Here is a 14,023-nt window from a genome sequence, read left to right as displayed (position 1 = left end):
CGCAGACTCTGGCGACTTTCGAAATGCTCACGGAGAGTGCACTAAATGTCTAAAGATACATCGCTATCGATTTCACCGATATCGATTCAGCGCTTGTTTCAAAATCTCTGCAAAACCTAAAATATCGATCTCCGATATTTCAAACAGCCACTGGCACGAGCGAAAAATTGTAATAATGAATGCGAGCCGTCGCATATTAAATCGCGTGAGATAACGTATTAGATCGAAGTCGTATTATTCGGGGGAACGAGACGACCCGAGTGTACACGCATCCGACGAGTACTTGAGTAGAAAATTATGATAATGCTCAGTGCGCTTACTCGTAAATAAGTACGGTCGATTATTTATTTTTATCGGCGCGCGGCCCGCGCGACGATCGGTATTAATTCGCAACAGTAGCTCGTGAATTTACGTCACCTGCGCGCAATAAAGTAAATCTCGCGTTTCATGGCTTTGTCCCGCGTGGCCCTCGCGCTATGCGCGCGGGGCTTCTCAATTACACGTCGCATTAGCCGACAATAAAAGCGACGATCGATGATACGGTAAAGATACGGCTGTATACATGAATTTCTAATGAGCGGAGCGCGCTTTTGTTATCGGCAAATTGCTCTCTCTCTCTCTCTCCATAGTTACTTTGTGTAATATACACAAATATAAGCGAAATATATTCACGGGCCGCGCACGCCGAGCAATGCATTCTGTTCCGCAATAACGTTGACCCTCGTGACGAGATTTGCATAAATCGATCGTTGAAGAGTTAAATAGTACAACCTGGTATTTTTACCTATCGAGAGCTTGATAAAATATGAGTTTCTGTTAACACGAGCTACGCGAGGCGCGTTATTATCCAAGGTATTTGCATAATCGTTCAATATCATCATATTTAAATTCCTACCGTGTCCCTGCAGCCGTATGTCGCATGAATTATTAATCGCAACATTGCGATCTAGTTTAATATAATGAAGGAGACTTGGTTTAAGCCTCTTTTTTTCGTAAAGATCGATTCTTAAGGTGGCTCCTGCACGAAGGAGCGGTTAGTACGGGTGCTTTGGTGGGGCCCCTTTGATTTTTATAAACTCATAAGACTTTTCATTAAAAAAATATCACTTAATGCGTTATTGATCAAATGCATTAATATATGCCAGGTTATATATGCACATTTAAGAACATATTTAAAAATATGTGATATAGTGAAGTTTCAAAGAGTTGTCAAATTTCCTCAAAACATTGTATCTTTTGACTTCACTAATAAGTAGTTGCTTGCAGCACAGCTGCAACCTTGTGACGTTTATTTGTTAAGATCTACTTTTTCTACAAAATAATATCAACCCTCAAAGTGCATCTGCGAGCGATCGGCCCATAACCCCTTATCTCAGTGAACACCAAGTAATAGTTACATAACATCAACATTATAATTTTCTACTTAACAATGGAAATGTAATATAACATGGGTGTTATATTATAATATTGAGGATTTATGTAACTTACTTGGTGTTTACTGGAATGTTAAAAAATACAACTTTAACATTTTTCTTTATTTTATTTCATCGGCGACCGGGTCTAAAATTTTGAGCACCGATAGATAAATTCTACAACTACAGCATACTAAAGTTTCTATTTTTTCGACTTTTGGTCGGTTTATGCAGGAGCCACCTTAAAAGGGCGAATTATTAAAGGAGCCATTTTCAGTGTGCAGATACGTTCGCTACCTCGATGCTGCTTTGAACGACCGTATACGATGCTCACTTGCGTTAGTGAGCCGCGCGATCGCGCGAGCCTGGCGGTCTCCGATTACGAGATAAAGAATGTCGGCGTTAATTCGGCGTAACGAGCGAGGGAGATAACCGCGGCGAATCTCTCGGCGGGCGAGCGTCGCCACGCATGCACGCGTGCAACTTTACCTACCTACGCGCGTCCGCTGTCGCGTGCACGCGCTCGCGCGAGGTTGCGAGTTGCGTGCCGTTCGCGCTTTAATTCAGCAAAGTGCCTCGTTTCGTTCCGGCGCGCGAAGATGCCGAAGGGGCGCGATCAGAAGCGGGCCGCTATTTCCCGGGCTCGCCGGGGCCGATAACGAGGAAACGGACGATCTCTATTTGCGTATGCGCCGAGCATCGAGTGACAAAAATGAGAAAATAATAGACGTTGGAGTGGAAACTTTGAAACGGATTACAATAGAAAGAAACCCGGCATCGATTATCCATGTCAAGACGCATAATTTGACAATTAAGTTCGTGGATAAAACTTGTTTGTAATAAAGCCTAGGTAGTTTGCCCTTTAAATATTGACTCCATACAACTTTGGCGCCTGTTACATTTGTTTTAGTGACGCGCTTCACGGAAACATCCTTTTCTCAGCTGTGATACTAATCGAAATACCAATCGGAACTTTTTTCAGCTTAACAAATGCACGTTTTCACTTATTTATTCTTAATTTACCAGTACGCGAGGGACAAGAAATTAATAGAACCCTTACCAGGAAAGTCAATGGCGCTTCTATCCGAATATGGGGCATCGGCAAGGGGTACGTTGCCAGGTGAGAGCTCAAGGATTGGCACGCGGACGATCGTAGGACTAACGAGCGACGGAAGCGACGAGCGGACTCGGGGAGAATACTAAGAGGGTCCCGCGCGGCCGCCTTGTGTCGGCCGATTAACATTATCGCGGCACAATAAGTGAACATTTCACGCATACGTTACCTCGACTCTGCGATCGCCGAGTTTACGTCTTGCAGCACGCCAGGGATAAACTTCTCAATTCCACGGTCGCCGATAATCCCTTTTGCATGCGCCAGATACTGGGCCGACTTGAAATTCGTCGCCTGAAATAAAGCGAGATATAAACGTATGAATATAATCTTTGTAAATTGCTCGCTATGTGTGTAACAAAGATATTCCCTGGGATATGTTGAATAACAAAGTATAACTATTGAATAAATACAAGCTACGTAGACGCAATAAAATAATTGTCACAGATTTGCCTATCGACATCCCGAACTTATACGGGAAATTCTGCGTTACGTATATCGCGATGAATTCCGAGAGGTCCGCCTTGTTCTGGCATTTTCGTCTCGAATACCGGGGTAACATAACAATCGGCATGTAACAGAAGTCCGGAGCAATGTCGGATTCATTTCCGAGGAACTTGAATTGCTTCCCGGATAGTACACCGTGCGCGATTCCCAGAGCGACGCCGGGCCTCGCGATGCGAGAGGCAAGCGGCCTTACGTAGATCGATACCTCATCAACTATGAATCCACGGCTCAATCGCCTGTCGCCGGATGCATTTCGGCGGTAATAGTTTCTCACAGTCGCAAGCTTTTGCGGCGGCTAACGCAATTTCGCATCCTATCTCTGATATCGATCGAAGATTAGCATCTGGCTGTCCGCAAAGGGAGATTAGCCAGATCGATCACACGTGCTGAACCAATTCCTCTGGCCGGTTGCTCATCAATACCAGTAATGGTGCCGTCCCCCACGATCTTGCCCCTCTTCCTTCCTCCTCCTATATGTCTGTATTGTATATATGTATACGCCCCTGTACTCCTCTAATAGGCATATAATCGTTATGCATATACAGTGACGGACACGTACGGCAGTTCCGTACGCGCGCTTCTGCACACACACACATATACATATATGTAAATATATTACGTGTATATTTACCTATATATTTACATGTACAGACGCGTGTACATACGCACGTATATACGTATACATGTGTGTCTACAGTTGTACATGCTATATATGTATATCTATATATACTCTATATATTGTGTGTACATGCATTGTGCCATCTCTATAATGCCCGGAATACTATATGTCGCGTACGTATGTGCGCGTACGTTACGTATGCACGCGATGCGTGCGTGTACATACATCTAGGCGCATAGCGCGACATACGGTACGATTGCAAATGCAAACATGTTTGCGCCAGCCGATGCAGCACGATGTCATCTCGTGAACCGGCGCGGCGCGGCGCGCGAACGCCCGTGGAAACTCACTTTAAGCTTTGAAGCGCGGACTCTCTACCACGGGGTAATGCGGTCTATCGATTTCCCCGGGCTCCTCTCTAAACTGGCTCACTTTGTTCGGATCTAATGGCAACGCGCGAGGCACGCGGACGGCCAACTATTCGCGTCGTGTCTTGCGCGATGCGTTTCGTTGAATATAAACTTGATTCCGCGGACGCAGATACCTCGCGCGTGTGCGTGTGTGTGCGTGCAGATATTCTGATAAAATCCGACCCTCCAATTATCCATCTCTAATTATCATCAATTACTACATAATAGATTCCAAATCGCCGCGGAGCGAAATTGCGGTAATCACACATTAATTACAACAATCAACTATATTAATATTACGCATTGAGTAGATACGATGTTATTTATTTGATATCGGGAGGCCTTTTAGACAATTTCTATGTCAATTTGCCCCCGCTTGCCGCGATTAGGCTCTCCGATCTTACGTGAGCCAGATCGACGGGATAAACAGCGCGCTCCGCGCGTGAGAGATTACCGGCGATTTCGCTAAAAATATACGAGTCTCGGCCAGCGAGCGCGAACGGCAGACCGTTACATCTGTCGCGCGCATAATGCGTGATATCGCGACTGTTACATCTGTTGTGCGCGCATAATGCATGAGAGACGCGTGTGCAGGCGCGATATTGCGGCGGAAATAGGCGTCGCGGAAAATGGAAAAGCCGCGGCGTATGTTTCGTAACGCGCGCCGCGTCGGTGCCGGTGTTACATCGTTACCCCGTGCCGATGCCACGTGCGCAAAACTCGGGGGTGGGGAAGGGAGGGCGAACGGGAGCCCGTGGGGTGTCCTGCAACTGTTGCACTACTCACGCCGCTATCTCGTCCGTCTGCTGGCGCGCAGTTTGCTTTATTATATTACGGAGAGCCGCGCGCGCGCGCGTTCCCGTCGGTCGTGTGCAAAAGTGCAGAGCGGGACCGACGCTGCGACGCGACGCGCCAGACCGTCTACCGCGGCGGAATTGCGCCAGCTCGATAAGACGCGGCGGCGTCGGAGGCGTCGAGGCTCATGAGAATAAATCGGGCCCCGGTATCGTTCGTGAGACGTTTCGGATCCACCACGTGTATATCTGCGCTGTTTACGAAATCTTACGAGACACGCCGTGCGCAATTGAGTCGAGCGAATAGCAGTCGCTGAACGCGATAGTAGAGAAACGATCTTTAAAGTCTTTAGATATTAGAAAGAGAGAATAATTTACAAAGAGATAGTCAGTTTACTCGATTATCTAAACGGAAATTTATCATTTCCGACAATCTGTGCGTGTATCATTTGTTGAGATTATTTAAATGCTCCTCACAAGGAGATACAACGAAGCGAAACTATCGAGTTAGAAATATAACATGCGAATTATCAGTTATCGAATATGAAAAGCAAACTCAGCGCCCGGAATGGGATAGGAGCTTTCGCGTCCATAGAGGCACAGATGCTCCCGAGGCTCCATTCGAGTGGCACGAGTAACATCTCATGGCCTCGTGGCACAATCATGCGTTTCCACTTTCACGATATTCTCAAGTGGGGCGATAGGGTATATCCCGATCTGATTGGGTCGTCGCGTCGCGTTCGAGAGCGAAAAGACGACGTAGGGGAGCGGAGCCGGGCGCGGCCAAGGGGCTCGACGCCGCCATGCAAATCATTCCCGCGGACGATCCCGTATAAATATTCGACAATTTGCATTTCCCCGCCGTGGCGGAGTGCCGTACGGGGCCATTTCCAAGATGGATGCCGCCACTTTGCGAGATATACGCCGAAAGTTTTACTGCCCACTAAATTTCAACTAGCCCCCGGCAGCGACTGGCGCGTACACGCGCGTATTCTTATGCGCGGCGCAAAAATAAGAGGAATACGACACTTGTTGCTCCGGTTACAAAAAAGTGCCCTCTCTTTCTCTCTCTCGCTCTTTCGTCATCGCGACCCGCGGCGCCGTCGCGCACCCTAATGTATTAATTCACTCTCACGCGTTCTTCTTCCGTCGTGAGGGAAAAACTTACGTACCGTCACGGACGGTTCGTCGACCTTTCGCGCGAACTCTCGCTGCCACCGTACGTGCGCGACGCGAGAGGAAATTGACAACTCACGGTTTCGCGTTTCCGCGAATATCTCCTTAAATAATCCTCTCTGTTAATGACGCGCGAAATGAATAATGACAGTACCGCGGTATCCACGCTGAACGTTATAAAACGATCCGGAAAACCTACTTCGCTATTAAAAGCGCTTTAAAACTCTTTCATCCGGCATCGGGCTACGCTTTCCTTCCCCCGCTGCGTCATCGCAGCGAACACTCGTGTCCCATTTTAGCTTTTCCTACACATCGCATCCCCGCGGAGCATAACAATTAAAACATATTTTTATTCGCCGGCGCGTCTGGTGGTCATTTTATCGCGTTTTTCCTCCGCCAATATATGCGTATAACCCCGGGACGAATGGCCGCGATTTTATTGGCTTTCAGCGTTATATAGGAAGGCATAACGACTCGATTAAGCGGGACAGTCGGTGATTGCCGGTATAATTTGCCGAACAAATCGCATCCCCCCGGTAATCCTATCCGCGTCTGATCGCTCGTATCGATCATTCTGATTTACCGATCTCGCCGCGTTTCCGCCGCTGTCCGTCACATTATGGCGACGCACCTGCGCGCCTATACGTGTCTCTTTGTGCCCCGAGACGAAATTGATAGCCGGCCGAAATTATAGCTATATTCTGGACTTCATTAAAATAGAGAGGCGGCCACGGGGGGGCGGCCGGTAAATGCTGTTTTTCCGTTCGTTAGGAATTCGACGCGATTATCGGGCCGGCCGATACTCGCACAATCAACGACGATATCGTTTATTTCCGCTTTTCATCTGAAAGCGAACTCGCATTAACTCCCCCCCCTCCACCCCCTCCTCTCTCTCTCTCTCTCTCTCTCTCTAATTAAATGAGTCCCGCCATGAGTACGGCGACCCGCGCAACGAAATAACGGGACCGACTCCCCTATTGGTCCGCCTGGCCACGAACGCGTTTCGATTGTGTTTTCAAATCGTTCTAATTGCCGGAAGTATCGATAACAATGCGACGGGATTTATTCGCGAATCGTGCGCCGGAGCATTATTCGCGGATATCGAGTGGTAGACGATATTTTATTTTCACGGCTTATCGCGGCCGATCGGCGAGACCGGGACCGTTTCTACCAGACGGCGCGGAGGTAAATGGAAAACCGGGAGAAAAAAAAATGGACGGGGTCGGTGCTGGGCTCGAAGAGGGATAGCGCGCGCGTCACCCGCTACGCTCGGCGCGCGAGCCTCGATTACTTGGCGATGGTGCAATCAACGCCGAGTGATCTTTATTTTCGGAATCGCTCGGCGAAAGCGGACCGGCCGACCGGGATAAATTCGACCGGTCAGGTACTACAATTTCCTCGCAAACGAGACAATGCCGGCCGCGATGCTTCGTTACAACGGGGTGTGATTGTCGTGCCATCAAAGTGGACAGTTTACAGATGGATTGGAAGGCTCCCGCTGGAAGCTCCCTCGCGCTACTCTCGCGCGCGGTATGCGCGTATGCACAGGGACGCACTCTACTCTTTATCCCCCTCGCTCTGTCTCTTTCCAACTCGTCGCCATTGACGCTGTCCGCATCGCGCGCGGGCGATGGACCCTTAAAGACGATGTACCGCGTAAATTGTAATGGCGTCGCGTTGTAATATTAAGTCCCTCTATCTCTCTGTTGACATTATACGCAAATCAAATTTCATTCGTCAAAGATATTGTCTCTATCGTCACGTACACATAGTTTCAAACGAGGATAATCAATCTTACTCTTTTATCGTTCAACGTTTAATCTCGAAACTGACTGTTGCGTACATTTTCGAATTGAATTGCTGGTTCTCTCGAACTAAAGTTTATTAGTGGACTGTATAATTGTACAGAGTACATGTCTTCTTCGCATGCGTCAATTTATAAGTGAATTTCAACACGGAATTGCAGCTCGTTCGAGGATTCGAGCGCTGCTTGGACCTTGGCTCCTATGTTTACTTTTAAGCACCGTCTACGTTGGGAGTAAGCAGTAAGAAGTAAGAAACCCATAAACTTTACCTTTCAGTGTAAAAGCTAAAGTACAGGCATAATTTAAAAAAATATTTGTAGCACTGGTCGAACTGCGCTCTAATTCGCCGAGAGTAAGCGTCGGAGCTCAAGTGGGAGTAAGAAATGGAAATGACTCATTTCTTCACTCCTACTCTTACTTCTTACGCCAGGCTTACTGCATCTATTGTAGACGATCCTTCAGAGAATTGACGAGAAGACGACGACGCTCCCGTTACACGCGCGAGTCTATTTATTTGCGAGTCATTTTCTCCCATCTCCGAAACCCCACCAAGGATTAGTACCACTTTTAATCTTAAACTTAAGCCAATGTCCAACGACAGTGTCTCGTGCCTCAATCACAAATTCGCGACTGCGATTGTCATACATGTTGAGCCTAACACCGACCAGCCTTCGTCTTTCTTCATTTAAGACAGCAAGTCCGTAATTACGATGCTCCGATTTGTTTACGATCTCGCGGCGAGCAGCGGGAAAAAGTCAACGTTGTAAATTTGGCAGACGCGACATGTTTCAATCCTCATTTCCCGCGCGACAGACGGACGGACGGGAGGCCTAAAGTAATCTCGCGCGTTTAATATCTCTCGTAACATTTTTACAACTCGCCCCCTATGGCATCGCGAAACGTGTAAATCCGGCGTGTTAAAGCGCGACCCTGCGTATAACGCGAGTCAGGCGCGAATCGGGAGCGGCGGCCGGCCGCTGTAACCGCGAGCCTCTCCTCGCACGCTGTCCCACCGCGCGCGTCTCCCTCGCACGTACGCGCTATTACTCAGGTGTAATTGCGTTCTGGCTCTCCCTTCCTCCCCCCTCGTCCGCCCTTCCGCGCGCGTTTGCACACGCGCATCAAAAAAGGACGAGGAACAGAGAGAGAGAGAGAGAGAGAATGAGTGACGCGCGCGATTCGGTCGCGCGCAGCGCGACGCAATACTGCAACCGGCAGGCATTTGGCAGCCTCTCCCCCCGCGCAACAGCGTGTCCACCCTCGATTCAATTCAATGCCACTCAATCAGTCAATGTAACGCGCATGCTGCCGCATACCGGTGCGTTTCGCCGGTGAAACGCCCGGCCGTTCCCGCTCGGAGCGGCGCTTCCCGCGTTAAGTGTCCCACGTGTAACCGGAGCGTTCACCAAGGCACGTGCGCGCGCGCGCGAATATGGGCACGTCGGTGAGCCGCTTTTATACACAGATTTCATTTTTCAGTTACACTTTGTCGCTTATTCATGGAACGAGCCCGCGCGACCCGCCGATCTCGTTTCGAAAACCGTTGTCCGGCGCGATTGTCAACGAACGTCGCGTCTACAAACGTCACCCTCGGCCTCTGCGCGCGCGAGCGCGGAAGTTGGTCTCGTCGAATATAATTTTTCAACTTTGACATTTTTTTTTAATTACGAATGCTCTGAATCCATGGGGTAAAACCGCTGAGGGCGTTGCGGTGTACAGATTTGCCGCGTTACTGCACGGGGAGAGAATTTTCTTACAATTTACCCTGAAAATCATGTAATCGTAGGACAATATGGCATTTCAGAGATTTTTATAAGAGTTTTGTGAAAGTTTGCTATACATTACACTAATAATCATACTTAGTATGCATTTTATTAGCAAAATGTATGGCAAACTTTCAAAAAAAACTCTCATAAAGTACTTCAAAATGCCATATCCCTGGATTACATAATTTTCAGGGTAAATTTTAAAAGAAAAGTCTCTCCGCGTGGGCATTACTAGGCACTTTTGGGCATTAGTTTGGGCATCAAACCTTGCTGTGGCATTATAAAAATAAGATAAGACAAGATAAATAAAATTTAATAAGATAAAGTAATGCCTACTGGGTATTAGCAGGCATTGGTGGCACATGATTTTGATCAGCGGTTTACCCCTCGATTTGAATTAAATAGCGACAGCGGTATTAGATAGAAAAGGGTAGGTCGCGTTCCGTTAAAAAAAAAAGTACAACGGAATAAACTAGATAATGACATGCGCGCTGTAATATCGCCGGTACGTTTCTTTCTAACATGACCCGAGTCTGCATTTTATGCGGCGTTGTTAAATATTACGTCGCCCTCGTACGCGCGTACCCGCGTTAAAAAGCGCTTTTAAAACCGAGAAATCGAGGATCTACGTGTTTATTTAGCGTACTTCGCGATGTAATTCCCGCCGTAATATTCTTGGGCAACACTTGGTGTAATATTTCCGCTTCCCCTTAATTCCTCGTGACGTGTAACCAACACCACGGTGCCACGTTGCAAAAAGCAAGCGGGAGTACTTGCAGCTCTTGTAAACGATGAAATTTTAATTTTTAATTTTGCAGTGTCAGAACGCGCGCGGGAGAGACGTATCCCGCGCTGCCGCCGCCCGTTCGCGCTTGGGTTAAATTACGTGACGAGCGGCGGGCATCGCTGAAAAAGTCGGAAACACATTCGCGAAAATAATACGCGGTCATAAAAGCAAATATCGCGAGGGGGGAAAGGTTTATTGTCTGTAGCGTACACGCGCGACGTTAATTACGCCGCACTTCTTACACGCGGTGATAAAACGCGCAAATTATGTGACGCCTGCGCGACGTACGGAATTGTCGCGAGGCGTTTACGCCTTGTCCCAATAATTTTTACACGCTCGCCATCGATTGTACAGCAATGTACAGAACGGTAGCGACACTTGTTTTTGATAGCTTAGAAACGCGCATGTATAGATTCAGGGGGTCAATTCTGTTTCTCGAATCATAGCGAATTCGACTGCTTGCACTAGTGCGCACTGACAATGCGTGCACACTAAGGCCTGTTTATAGTCATTTTTCTTATATTTAACTTTGTCTTAAATACACGTTCAAAGAGTATTTAGCCAAACAATGATCCGTATAGATGCTCTACAGATTATTTTACTGGCTAAAAAATATTTCAAGAGATATTTAAGCCGATCCGTAAATATAAAACTTGACTGTAAACAAGCTTAAGTGTGCACTAATTGTCAATGCGCACTAGTGCGAGCAACTCAATTCGCTATTACATTATGGTGAAAATGCTAAAACCAAGTAGCTTTGTCTCTCTCTAACCGTCCCCTTAGAAAGAGATAAAGCCGCTCACTTTTAGCATTTTCACTGTATTGTAAGAATTGACCCCCTGGTTTACATTCTAAAACATTTCCTCTAAGGAAAATTTCACTTGAAAAATAGACCGGAAACCGTCGGAAAATGGTTTCGGAATGGCCATCGAGTAAAATATTCCTCGGAGAAGACGATTTTGGAACGTAGCCCTGACTCTAGATGCACGTTCCTAAACTCATTAAAAAACAAAGTGTCGCAACCGTTCTGTCCATCACTGTACTTTCAAAGTGTTAACTATTAATTCGGGCTCATTTAAAATAACTCGCGAATGTTAAGAATAATCGCGTCCCCCGGGATGAGCGTGGCGAACTACGCTATGTAAATATCTCTGTTCAGTACATTTAAACCAAGACCGTGACTAAGAATCGGGGAAGAAGGCGTGGTTGCGATCGCGTCACACGCAATTGCGCCGAGCGAATTTCCAACGCATTAAATCGGAACGCTTTGGATGTTCCCGACGTAAGATCGGTCTTTTTTAATTGTTCGCGGAACCAAACTAGGCACGAGAGAGACGCCTCGTGATGAAATGCCGTTTAAGTCACTCGTTAGCGCCGGGCGATTGTCTTCCGTGTCGGTGCGTCCCACGCGCGACGGCGATCGGGACGCATCGACGCCCTTTGTTTTCGCCGTCGGGGCAAAAAGACGGCCGTGTCGTTACATCGTCGGGATCACGACCCGTGGCGGATTCATAATCCCCGCGAATGACTTAACTAAACGCACCCGCAGACCAGGAATGGGCCGTGTCGAATCACGGTCCCCTCTTTCTCGCGGTCGACTCGTCCTCTCTCTCTCTCTCTTTCTCTCTCTCTCTCTCGCTCTCGCCGTGGCTTTTCCCGGAGAGGAGTTATTCTCCCATCTATATTCCGCGGTGCAATCTACGTTGGCCCCATCGTGCGGTCCGCGCATCTATATACGCCATAAACCACTCGAAGCGTCCCTCGACGGCCGCCATCGGGGACACCGCGATCTACCGCGTCAGTGGTGTACAACTTCCTCTCGAAAAACGGGAGAATTGACGCGATCGTTGTAGGGCTTCGATTACTTCAGAACGGGATGATTGTACGTAAAATAAGAATACAATCAAATAAGTTTTGTGGCACATCGCACGAGCGCAATTGAATTGCGCGGAAGGAGCGAGAGATCGTGTATCTCCAGAACATTAGACGCTCCCGTAGAATATAAACGTCATTATTAGACTTTCATCATCGAAGACCTTTCCAATCTCACCCACCTGTGCAGTCACTACTTCTTTCGAGTTCGCAACAATAGAAGCCCTTTAACTTGGACAGGAAGCCGGAAAGTTGTTCGAAATAGGCCCCATTAGCTAATCACTGTTACGTATCCGGCGTGTCTGGCGGTCCGCGAGTTGGTCAACACTGAGCGCGCGTCGACGGGATAGAAGGAGCTCGGGGGACGAGGCGGAACGTCGAAAGTTTACATACGAATGTCTGATTTCGCGCGTACGCCCGCGCCACGCCGAGGGAAGAGACGGAGACGCCGAATACGCGCGCACGACTCTGGATGTGACGTGCTATCGCGCCACTTGCCATGCTAATTATCCCTGCCAATTACGGCGAGAGCGAGAGAGGACCCGTCTAATGGCGCCGACCCCAAATCCTCGTGACGAGCGTCGATCTTGTTTCTGATTGCGGCACCCGCAAAGACGTCGCGCCCCCGAAGACGGCAATTTACCGGCGATATTCCGATCTATGGCGTAAAATACGTCGTCGCATCGGCTGGCGGCAAAGTTGTAGAAAAGTGTGAAAGGGGCGATATGACCGAAACACGTGTTACAATAAAAATATATAGTATCGGAAACATCTACGAAGAGAGAAAAACGTAAGAGAAGAAAATAGAAAAGAAACAGAGAGAGAGAGAGAGAGAGAATATTCGAAGAGATTTGTTACCCGCTTTCTCAAAACAACCATCGCGCAGTGCAGTTCATCCCTCACCCGAACTCTTCAACCGCCGAGCACTTTTTCCACGCGCAACCGCTCAGACAAAATGATAATTTGACGCAGTGTAACGCGGTGATCGAAACGTCTTTTTAAATAGTTGTACCAGGTGTCGGATTTTTTTGCGGCGGCATAAGCGGCACTCAAACGTTACACGTCGCGAGGGACATGTGCCCAACACGGCCGCGTTATCTTTTTTTTCTTTCCCGCGCGCAACGTATCGCTGCCTCGGTACTCGTCGTTACTCACGAGGCGACAAAGAGAAAGAGGCGGTAAATAATGGGTGGAAAGAGGTGAAAGGGGCCTTTTCGCCGCACGGAACCTAATTGTGGTTGATGTCACGACAAATATCGCTTCTCTCGCCCCTGCTCGTCGCCGCGCGTCGCGGCGGCGCGGCGTCGCGCTAGTTTACCGATACTTCCTATGCTAATTGCGCCCAATTAGCATAGCGATGACATAACGCTACGGAGCGCACCGTGAGTTTCGGGGCTCCGTCCGTTTCCTCGTAAATTCGTCGATAGCTCGTCGTCTCTTCTCCCTTCTTCCCTCCCTCTACCCTGCTGCCCCTGGACGCGACGTGCAGGACGACCCCGGCGTGTATGTTCGCACGACATTGTTACGTTCTCCTCCTCCTGGCGTGTGCGCGTCCAAATGCAAAATGCTCTCCCGCGACACGTCGACCAGAACCATTCGGACACGGGATTAACATAAAAGGAAGAGTCAATATCGTAAACAATCTTCGCTACAATGGACCGAGCGGAGTCCGGTGATAAATTCGTCGATATGAGACCAGGAAGGGACGAGAAGCGGAGAGAAAGAGAGCGAGCGAGCGAGTAAACGAGTGAGAAAGGAGGGAGA

At 48.3% G+C, this 14,023-nt stretch overlaps 1 protein-coding gene across 2 annotated transcripts in view; it reads right to left on the bottom strand.

The window, feature by feature from the left end:
* The window catches only part of LOC105566677, a 401,439-nt gene that overhangs the window by 371,591 nt on the left and 15,825 nt on the right, over positions 1-14,023 (bottom strand). For both annotated transcript variants that reach the window (XM_012020872.1, XM_012020874.1), the window contains exon 2: positions 2,696-2,817. The gene's annotated coding sequence lies outside the window, so the exon portion shown is untranslated. The remainder of the gene's footprint in view (positions 1-2,695; positions 2,818-14,023) is intronic.

The sequence above is a fragment of the Vollenhovia emeryi genome, unplaced genomic scaffold (genome assembly GCF_000949405.1).
Source record: "Vollenhovia emeryi isolate VEMERY1.0 unplaced genomic scaffold, V.emery_V1.0 DF939143.1, whole genome shotgun sequence".
NCBI lineage: Eukaryota > Metazoa > Arthropoda > Insecta > Hymenoptera > Formicidae > Vollenhovia > Vollenhovia emeryi.
The sequence above is the reverse complement of the archived record's forward strand: the minus strand, read 5'-3'. Positions and strand labels throughout refer to the sequence as shown.